This window comes from Pantherophis guttatus, chromosome 1 (assembly GCF_059756535.1).
Source record: "Pantherophis guttatus breed Tessera chromosome 1, ASM5975653v1, whole genome shotgun sequence".
NCBI lineage: Eukaryota > Metazoa > Chordata > Lepidosauria > Squamata > Colubridae > Pantherophis > Pantherophis guttatus.
Window position 1 is genome coordinate 300,237,913 of NC_142063.1, and position 11,521 is coordinate 300,249,433.

At 38.3% G+C, this 11,521-nt stretch overlaps 1 long non-coding RNA gene across 5 annotated transcripts; it reads right to left on the reverse strand.

Moving 5' to 3' along the window:
* Nucleotides 1-2,275: 2,275 nt before the first annotated feature.
* LOC117671417 (uncharacterized) lies at nucleotides 2,276-8,208 on the reverse strand. Of its 5 annotated transcripts, none has more exons than XR_015731533.1 (4): nucleotides 8,118-8,208; nucleotides 7,703-7,998; nucleotides 7,210-7,389; nucleotides 2,276-3,395 (listed from the first exon to the last, which is right to left on the reverse strand). It is a non-coding gene; the product is annotated as an uncharacterized LOC117671417 (long non-coding RNA). The 5 variants fall into 5 exon arrangements; XR_009622784.2 differs by lacking the exon at nucleotides 2,276-3,395 and adding an exon at nucleotides 4,141-5,130; XR_015731534.1 differs by lacking the exon at nucleotides 2,276-3,395 and adding an exon at nucleotides 4,141-6,096.
* Between the last annotated feature and the right edge of the window lie 3,313 nt (nucleotides 8,209-11,521).

The window sequence follows — 11,521 nt, forward strand, 5'->3', positions numbered from 1 at the left end:
AGCCACGTATCCAGAATGGACACTCTTGTGCAGTGAAATATGAAATCGTGACTGCTGCCTAATTCCACGTGCAGAAGACTTTTATCTAGGCAAATATACGTTAATATATTTTTCTCCATACTGGAGATGATGCAGGAATGTGCTTTGAGGCCGAAATGTGTAGTGAACCAAATGCCTCCTGATCACTCCTTACTGCTACCTGCGCCGCTTGAGGCAATTAGCCTGCATGATGCTGATTTTGCTTTAGCAAAGTCCCAGGGAGACAGTGTCAGATGTCTGAGTCACCTTGTCACCCATCTAAATTTGATATAATCAAATATCCTCAGTCTGTTCCTCCCATTTCATTCCTACAGGAAATTCACAATTGACTATCAAACCAAGCCTGAACAAATTGACCCATCTGGATGCAGGCCCACCAGCTGTGCCTAGCAGGAACTCAAGAAATCTGCTTTTGTTTCTTGCTTAGAAATAAAAAAAAAAGCTAGGGGAAGACTGTTGGCAGACCATAATATTTTATTTGGAAGTTATGGCTAAACTAATGGGTCAAATGTTACGCATAGCTGGCTTAAACAAACAAAAAAGGAATGCATCACTTTACCTATTTAAGTACTGCATGGAAAAGAAAAAGGGCCAGAAAGCTCCTTCTGACTGCTTCTTTATCATGTTGATAGACCTCCTTGCCAGACAGGAAACTAGAACTCCCTGAATGCAAAATTCTGATATAATTTAAAACCATCTACATGCAGGATAGCTGAGATTGCTACATGACTTTAAGTGATTCATCACAAATGTGAAATGATCTTGCTCTTTATAGCCAGTGGCTCCCAACCTGTGATTGAGGGACAGTGTTGATCCATGAGGAGACACATGTAATCCCTGATATGAGGACTGATCCAATCAGCTAATCGATGAGGTTCAGTAACCAAAATCTCATCAATATACATAAAATGCTAATATGAAATGTGATAATTTCTACCCAAATATTCTGATGGGTATACTAAAATGTTTCTGGGATTTGGTGATTTTGTGGCCTTTTGGAAACTGACAAAAATATGAATCTTCCAGAAGGTGTTAAGGGACTGACTGGGGGACAACTATAGCACATATTTGCTGTCTTTGAACAAGTAAGGTATCTTTATTATTTACAACAGTGCTGTTCTTCTGCATATTGTTATGATCTGGGATAGGCAGATGCTGTTGTTTGATGTTGTAAAGGTATCATAGGATATAAGCTGTTCCAAGTAAAGCTGACTTTTCAATAATTGATGGTGATATTGTTGATGCCAATGTTGTTCGAATGGTCCTCCAAATATTTTGGAATTGCATCCATGATGCTTATTACTAACGGTACTATTTTTTCTTTTATCATAGTCATTCTACTTCTATTTGTAGGTCTTTGTATTTTATGATTTTCTCCAGTTCTTTCTCTTCTATTCTGCTGTCTCCAGGTACTGCAACCCTCTATACAGATTTTTGTTGTTGTTGGTGTTATGTGGCTGGTGCAGAGAAATCAATTTTACAGTTTCTCCCTAAAATATGTGGAAGAACAGGCTCCTTGACAAAATTCCAGGCACACGTGCTGCCTTTTTTCCCTCCTATTTGAGCCTTTTCCTCAGTGTCAGCATGGCAGAATTATCAATAAAGCAGCAATTTTACACAGATCTGAGAGGAGAGGAGAAGAGAATTTCTGGTGTTTTGTAGCCACCAATAAACTGAGAACTGCAGCAGAAAATAGTACAGTATTTCTCAATCTTTGCAGCTTGAAGATACAGTATATGGACTTCAATTCCCAGAATTCCCCAGGTAGCATGCTAGCTAGGGAATTTTGGGAGTTGGTCTACACATCATAAAGCTGCTAAGGTTACAAAACCCTGATATAGAATATAGTCAGGTATAATTACAATGACCATACATCCTGTATTATAAAGGACAGCTCTTTATGTCCTTTAATAAGTTGTATATTTATGTTTTATCTTTTGCTGTTATTGGTTATTGGTAGTGATTTTGCTGTGAGCCGCTCAGGTTATTATAGATAAAATTGGTGGCAATATCAGTCTTAAGAATAAATATTATTACAGTACATACTCCCAAACGAAAAATACTATTTCCAAACAGGTGATTCCTATCACTATACAACCTTGCTTTTCTGTTCTAAAGTCAAAGTACAGTTAGCTTACCACGTACCTAAGAGAATTGCACTCTATTGATCTGTTCATACCAGTTGATGTGCACAGGTTCCGTGGACAATGTTATATGAAGCTGAGCACATTCACAATAACCTTCATAAAATATTTTATGATCTTGTTATTTCTTCTCATTGAACTTTTAGTTATCAATGAAACGTGTAAGTGGCAAAAGCCTTGCCTTGTAAAAGCAACAATAGGGTAATAATACAGGGATATCATGTCCCTTTCAGTTTTAAGAAAAAGTAGGGCTTCCTAAATCTGAGAAATGATGACCACAGGGAAAATTCAAGGCAGCAATAATTGGATAACAGCATCCTGTTCATGCCTTGTAAGTGGATGAATGAATCATAAGCAGAATACTGGGCACCAATGGTAGAAGGATTCTGGTCAGTATTTTGAATTCAATGGGTCTTTCTTTTGAGCATTACCTTAGGGGATAATTTCATGGAGAAAGAAATTTGAAATCAATATATTTAAAATAGAAAATTACAGTTACATCTGCCTGCTAAATGCTCTCAGGTTTGTTCCAAATAATATTTGCAATTCTTATTTATGACACTAATAATGCAAGTGAATCCTTACTATAAGGTCATTATAAAGAACTGCTGATGATTCATTCTTTTGTTTTTGGCTATTTATCTGCAGTATCAGTAAGCAAGATTTTTTAGAAACATTCATTTCTTGTAATGCGTGCAAAGACAACATGAACTTTGTGTTTCCTTTTCTTGTCATTGTGAAATTTGAAAGAAGACTATTTTTAGCTGAGCCGCAATTAAGGCCAGAACAAATGTTCTGGCTATCTTCTGTGCAATTATTGTTAATGAATGTTTGGCATCTTTAAGAATCTTTTTGGAGAAAATTCTTCTATTTCTTGAAAAGCTTATTTAGAATTTCTTCTCTAGCATTTAGACTCCAGCCAGGATAATTTTTGCCTGAAATCGCAAGCACAGTGTTTTTTATGAGCAATATTCTAAAAACAAATCTATAAGCTTTTCACTGATGTCAATAATTATCATCAGCTAAGCATAAACAAAAGCTTAGTTCCAGACAAATAAATTTAGAAACACATAACTATAATCAATAAACTGAAACCCCAAATGGCACAGTTCAGAGCATGGCTGTTCATAATGCAAATCTTCAATGTTCAATAGAACTCCTTCCCAAGTAAGCGCATTCAGCATTGCAGTCACCTTGTCCTAGTAACGTTTCCTATGTTACAAAAAAAATTAAATTAATTAAAGTTGCTATTTTTACTATTGCAAAATTTTTATTGTTGTTGCTATTTTTATTGTTATATTTACTTGAAATATTCATGCACCACTGGCTTTAACAAAAGAGGCAGCACACAGATTAGGATTTAATCAAGAATAATGATGAAAGAGGCATTATCCACGAAAGAAGTAAAACAAACAAAAAGCTGCCCCAGCTAAATGCCAGAGCAATGGTATCATGAAAATCAAGGGGGAATCAATGAGAATTTGAAGAAAGAAACACATGAGCTGTGCATTTGGAAACATATCAGTTTGCACCATTATGGGTTCAAAGCTAAATTGCACAAATGTTTTCAAACTATTTCTGAGAAATCTGTAGGCAAAGGGAGCACAGGCACAAAGGATAAAAGAGAAAAGGCATGATTGCTTGATGTTTCCCCACTGGTAGATGTCATCCAGTCACTTGCACATATCTTCCCTTTCAATAAATATTTGTTATCTGGAAACTGACGCAATGGGTTTTAGAACAAACAGGATACCTAACTTTTATTTTCTGAAAACAACAATCTATTTTAAAATAATCTTGTGTTTGTCTTGTATTTTACATTAACAGCAATTTGATCATGTTTATGTAACATAAATATGTAATAAAAGTGTAGTATGACAGAAAGAACAAAATAAAAATATGGTTATTTTTAACTGAAAAAAAAATTGAAATGAAAACACAAAGAGCCATTCAGCTATAAACTGTGAAGCTTTTGTATGAAATTTATTTAACTGCAATAGAAAATTATTGCATTCAATTGCATTGTGGTCTGTGGATTAATATATAATAGGCATATGCAGACAATGGTTTAATGGGCTTTCCTCCAAGCTATGAGATGGCCCAAGTATATACTGGTCAATTTGCCAGTCTCTACATTTCTTCAGTAATAAGACCAGTGATTGATAATGATATAAGACAGGTTATGGTCCAACAATTGAGTGATTTCCTTGCCATCAAGAAAACATTTGACCAACTGCTCCCCATAACATGGGCTGGGGCTTGGTCCAACCACGCATAGAGTTTTGACAGAGTGGTTTATTTATTTATTGAATTTATATGCTACCCATCTCATTCTGAGAAGTGACTCTGGGCAGTATTTGTCTCTATTTTGAGTCCTTAAACATTTACAGCTCTCAGTTCTCTGCCATATTGACGCTTTTAGTCTGAGCAGTTCTGCTGGATGCATTTTTCACTTTCACTGTTGAAATCGTCTCAGACTTTTATGTTGTTTGGCTTTTCTTTTGGAATGGTCTTTACCCGTCCTGGTTCTTTGCTTGCAATCTTTCTTGCTCTGTCCATTTTGCAGGCATATCGGCTGCTCACATAGGGGGTTGGCAGACATGACATCTTCCTGCTGAGCAATCATTTCACCACGCTGCATGGGGGATCTGTAGTTGTAGACTCTGTTGCGCTCTCCCAGTCTCCTTGTACACAGATTTGGGAGGGGAAAACCTGGCACAACCTGCCAACATGCTTGTCATGCAAGGAAGGGAAAGCATCACTTCAGAGATCACATGAAGAGCAACACTGATTTAAATTGGTGAATCACAAGGAGAACCTGGGAGATAGCCATAATCCACTGAAGACAGCTGGAGGGGAGTGGCCTAATAGCCAGTAGGAGCTGGGCAGATTCCAGCCATTGGCAATGATCAGCTCAGTTGCCATCAAAGTACTACATATTAAGTTTCTGTTGGGAGAAGATGGAATGCACATCTGTGAATTATTTGCACATTGGATAAGAGAATGAAAGTTAGCTGGCTTGGCATAAGAGGAAGAGATGGACATATGGAGATATCCCTTTTTAAAATAATGTTGTTAGAGATATACAAGTAAAATTCATACAACTATAAAATAGATACATTAAAGCAAACAAAATATAAAGTGAAGAAAAAAAGTGAAATAGAAAAAGAAAAAAGAAATCTCCCCCTTCATCCCCAGCAAGTACAATCAATTTAAAGAATGTATCACTATCTCTTAAAATAAAACCAAAGATCTTTATGGCTGCATAAAGAATTCTCTGACAAATTGAAAGACAAAAAGGACAAGTATAAAAGGTGGAGAAAGGGGCACATAACTAAGGCAGAATATCAGCAAATAGCCAGAGCCTGCAAAAATGAAGTGAGGAAAGCTAAGGCTCACAATGAACAAAGGCTTGCGACAAAGTAAAGAATAACAAAAAAAGCTTTTTCCAACATGTTAAAAACAAGAAAAAAGTCAAGGAAACAATTAGTACATTGCTAGGAGAAAGTGGCAAGAAGGTGACAAGCAACAGGGAGAAAGCAGAACTACTTAACTCATTTTTTGCATCTCTCTTTACACAAAAGGAAAAAACAGTCCAACCTATCAAAAACAGTACCACAAAAAATAGATTAGGAACACAAGCTAAAATAGGGAAGAAAATGGTAAGCGAGCACCTGTCTACCTAGACAAGTTCAAATCACCAGGACCAGATGGATTACACCCCAAGGTCTTGAAGGAACTGGCAGACGAGATCTCAGAATCACTGAATTATATCTTTCAAAGATCCTGGAGCACCGGGGAACTGCCAGAGGACTGGAAAAGAGCTGATGTAGTTCCCATCTTCAAAAAAGGGAAAAAAATAGATCCAGGACACTACAGACCTATCAGCTTGACCTCAATACCAGGGAAGATTCTGGAAAAGATAATGAAGCAACGAATCAGCGAACATCTAGAAGCAAAGAAAGTAATAACCAAAAGCCAACATGGGTTTGTCAAAAAACAGATCATGCCAGACTAATCTTATTGCATTCTTTGACAAAGTGATAAAATTAGTGGATCAGAGGAATGCTGTCAATATAATTTACTTGGACTTTAGTAAGGCATTTGATAAAGTAGACTATAACCTGCTACTTGATAAAATAGAAAAATGTGGGTTAGACAGTATCACCACCAGATAGATTCGTAACTGACTGACCAACTGCACTCAATGTATAGTCCTCAATGGAACTGTATCTACATGCAATGAGGTACCCCAAGGTTCTGTTTTAGGCCTAGTACTCATCAACATCTTCATCAATGATTTGGACGATGGAATAGATGGGGGACTCATCAAATTTGCAGATGACACCAAACTAGCAGGAATAGCCAACACTCCAGAAGATAGATACAGAAGGATCTTGACAAACTTGAACATTGGGCGCTATCTAACAAAATGAAATTCAATGGTGAAATAAGTAAGATTCCACATTTAGGCAAGAAAAATAAAGTGCATAGGTAGAGTATATGTGGTACCTTGCTCAATAGTAGTAACTGTGAGAGGCATCATGGAGTCCTGGTGGACAATTACTTAAATATGAGCCAGCAGTGTGCTGCAGCTGCCAAAAAAGCCAACACAGTTCTAGGCTACATAAACAGAGGGATAGAATCAAGATCACATGAAGTGTTAATACCACTTTATAAAGCCTTGGTAAGGCCACACTTAGAATGCTGCATCCAGTTTTGGTTGCCACGATGTAAAAAAGATGTGGAGACTCTAGAAAGAGTGAAGAGAAGAGCAACAAAGATGATTAGGGGACTGGAGGCTAAAACATATGAAGAACAGTTGCAGGAAGTGGGTATGTCTAGTTTGATGAAAAAAAAAGACTAGGGCAGAGATGGGCTGCTGCCGGTTCAGACCAGTTCATGTGAACTGGTTGTTATGATTCTGCGCAGTTTGCCAGTCTGCGAACTGGCAAATCCCACCACTGGCTAGTCTCGCCCACCCCGCCTGCTCCGCCCCACCCCACCCAGCTCTGCCCCAGCTCACCTTATCTCACCTCGCCTGCCTTGGCTGGTGGCTAGAGTCATGTCCGCACCCAGCTACTCTCTGGCTCGCTTGCCCAGACCACGCGGCCCAGCTGATCTCTGCACCTCGCCTGCTTGCTGCCTTCGCTGCAGCTTACCACACCAGCCATGCTGATCTCCACGCTCTGCTCATCACGGCTGCCTGCAAAGGTAAGGCGCTCAGATGAAGGGCCAGCTCAGGGTGAACATGATGAGGCTCTGCCACCTTTTGGGCCTGGCTCTTGCCATCCTTCCACCTGCATGCTGCCCGCTCGCCCTTCGCCTCAGTTCGGGGCCTGGTGGATGTGCCAGTCCCTGACTCTGGCCTTCCCCGGGGCCTCCGCCCGTATGCTGCCTGCATGTCCCCCCTCAAGCTGAAGCAATTTACCCAGCCTGCAGCATGCCGTGTTTGACTGAAGGGCCACAGGGGGCAGCACAGGCGCAAGAGCCCAAAGCTGTTTGGGTAAGGTTCTTACCTGTAAGAAGTCCCATCCGGAAAGCAATGCAGTGGAGAGAAGCAGCCGGGTTGAATCTCCAGCGTCTCTAGGATCTTGCAGCCCCTCCTTCCGGCCCCTGGTTTTGGGCAAGCCTCAGTTGCTTGCAGAGACGCTCCATGTGCTCTCCGGGTTGGCAGCTGTTTCTTTTCACTGCTGCTCTTGCTGGGAGAATGTCTTGTGCAGCACAGCGAAATTTAGCAGCTGTGAGCCGCCACTTTGGGTCCTGTAAGTCCCATCCGGAAAGGGCTGTGGCAGAGAAACAGCATTCCACCTATCTTTTTTTAGGCAAAGAAGCGCCGTTGAGTTGGCCACACATACCCAGTCACATGCCCACCCAGCCATGCCCATCCAGCCAGTCATTAGAGAACTGGTTGTTAAAAAATTTGAAGCTCACCACTGGACTAGGGGTGATATGATAGCAGTGTTCCAATATCTCGGGCTGCCACAAAGAAGAGGAAGTCAAGCTATTCTCCAAAGCACCTGAGGGTAGGACAAGAAGCAATGGGTGGAAACTTATCAAGGAGAGAAGCAACTTAGAACTAAGGAGAAATTTCCTGACAATTAGAACAATTAATCAGTGGAACAACTTGCCTCCAGAATTTGTGAATGCTCCAACACTGAAGGTTTTTAAGAAAAGATTGGATAGCCATTTGTCTTAAATAGTATAGGGTTTCCTGCCTAAGCAGGGGGTTGGACTAGAAGACCCCCAAGGTCCCTTCCAACTCTGCTATTCTATTCTATTCTATTCTATTCTATTCTATTCTATTCTATTCTATTCTATTCTATTCTATTCTATTCTATTCTATTCTATCCCATCCCATCCCATCCCATCCCATCCCATCCCATCCCATCCCATCCCATCCCATCCCATCCCATCCCATCCCATTCCATTCCATTCTATTTTCTTACCATAAAAACAATCCTCATACTGCTTCCTATAATCTTTGAGCAGGCCTATTACATACTCGGAACAAAGAAAAAATAGCTGGATGTAATTGTAAACCTGTTTTGGATTGTTGTGAAACAATGTTTGTGGGCTACAAACACTACCTGCCTGATAGATACTGCATGTGCATAGACACATTTCCAAGTACTTTCATATATGAGTTCAAAAGGAAAACAGATGGGATACAACAATTTATAACAACACTAATTGGTGAGGATGCTGCTTTCCTTCCAGCAATGTTGTGCTAGCTAGGTTATTTAAAAAGCTAAACAGCAGAATGTAGTTGTAAAGACCAATGGCCTCTATTATTAATGTGCCCTGGGCTCTCATTATACATTTCAAGACTGTCCAAGCTGTAGCCAGAAGTCACATGTGTACCTCTCCCAAAAAGAAAAAAACTTGGGGCCAGCCCCATAGCATTTATGTCAAATTGTAAATTTTAGACTAAGGACAAATTAGAAATATTACAGAAAACGTGTAATTATATTCACTATTTTGAACTAATTAAATATTGACTTAAATTGGCTCCATCCCTTTTGTGGACTCTACCTGCCAGTAGACCTTTCAAAGATTTTAAAAGGAGATATTCCCTTATTAAACAGTTGCCTTTTATGTAAAAAAGGCACAAATAATCTTTTATTCTTGCATTTCATCTCTTTTTCATTTACACACACACACACACACACGCAACTGAGGACAGCACAACACATCTGATAAGATGTGCTGTAATTCATTATGTTACAGTAAAACTAAGGTTGTACAAAGATTTTTTTTAAAACTGAGTATTAGAAGTGATAAAGTAGTGCCATCTAGTGGAATATTTAGTGTCTGTAGTATAAACTCAGAAAGGTTCACTTCAGTTATTTTTCAAAAGGTCAAGTTTGAAAGAGGTCATCTTTGATATCTCAGTTGCAAGATATTTAAAATCAAAGTTGCTGCATTAAATTTTTAGTTTGCCTTTTGCAAATGTGTTGTTTTTCAAAGAAAGGGCACAATTTTTCAGGTTTGACTTCTTTTCTGAGTCTTCAAACATCAAGTTCAGATATAAAACAGGTGCACTTTGATTGTATAGGATATTTGTAGTTATGTACACCCCCCCAGATATTTAATTTAATATGATATCTATATACACTTCTTCTCATCCATTCTATAATCCCCAGGACAATTAATAAAATGATGAATGAGAATGGCAACCATGTTATAAATCAAAGACCAGTATAAAATTAACTGTTATTTTAGTCCTTTAGAATTGTATTTTTTTTAAAAAAAAAATCTGGCATTATTTTACTGATCCAGACTGTTCCTGCAGTCAGTACAGATAGGTTATTTCAAAATAATGAAATTACAACATGCAGGGCAAAGGTTCAGATACTGAAGCTCAATAGCAAGAGTGAAATTGGATTCCTTATACTGTATATTCTTCATTCCTAAATAGAAATATGAATGCATCAGCAACCTGAATGAGGAACTGAAGAGACCTTGCAACTAAAAAATAAACTTTGGTCTAAATAAATATGAGATATATAGTATATGAATATCGTAGCTCTTATCATATCATGTGAGAATATAATATTTCAATTAATATACCGTATATACTCGAGTATAAGCTGAGTTTTTCAGCACATTTTTTATGCTGAAAAAGCCCCCCTTGGCTTATACTCGTGTGAGGAAAAAAAATGCCTTTAAAAGCCTCTGGCGATCCCAGCTGAGTTGCCTGATCGTCAGAGGCTTCTAAAAGAAGCACTTACAGAGCTAGTTTACTGTTTTTCTTTGAAATAAATATTCAAAAACATTTAACCTACTGATGCCTCAATTAATGTAATTTTATTAGTATCTATTTTTATTTTGAAATTTACCAGTAGTTGCTGCATTTCCCACCCTAGGCTTATACTCGAGTCAATACGTTTTCCCAGTTTTCTGTGGTAAAATTAGGTGCCTCGGCTTATATTCGGGTCAGCTTATACTCGAGTATACACGGGTATCTGTGCCACTTTTTTGTCTAAATTAAATCTATCCATTTAATCTGGTCCCCAGTCCACAAGGAGTCAATTAGTGAAGGCTGCCTTCTTTACATAGATGGGAAGAGCAAGAAGCAGCAGAATGACTAGTTAAATTTGTAGTGGCAATAGTAGGGATTGAACCTCATGGTGGCCATGTTGCCAACTCACTGCTATCTGGTGTGGAATTTATGATGTGAGTTTAAGGAACAGATGGGAACAGCATGGGGGACAAACAGCTTAGGCTGCAGTGAAGAATTGCTCAGAGTCTAAGAAAATGGAGCGGCCATATATATTGTGAAAATTAAACTAATCTTCATTAAATTGACATTTTTCTCTTTAACTTATTTAATGTTTTAAAACCTATTTAAGGTTTTTCTCAACCTATTTAAATGCAGAATGACTTATAATTAAACCTACAAATAAAGAGCTCCTTTGGCCCATTCCACTTCTGGAACATTAGAAGCCACATCTTATTCTGAAAGAATAACAGCATTCTGCAGTTTCCCAAAACATTGAGTTACTTATAAGTAAGGTAATAAAGACAGGATAAAATTCCAACAGAACACATTTAATGGAAATCTCAAAATGCCCTTGCTTTCTGATGTGAATTCTTTTTATCTCCTTCCTAAAAAGCTAGTTCACAGTTATCGGTTTCTATGTTGTGAAAGTTGATAGTCTAATTATTTTTTTGTGGGATTATCTTTATGGGCTTTATTTTATGGAACTGTGCAGGAAAGCTTCATTCCAAGAGTAGTTGATGAAAAAGATAATTATTGTAAGGTTTATTTCTGAACACACGTATCAAGGATTGGACTGTTTATTAAAGGTTAGCTGTTTACAATCCAATCTTAG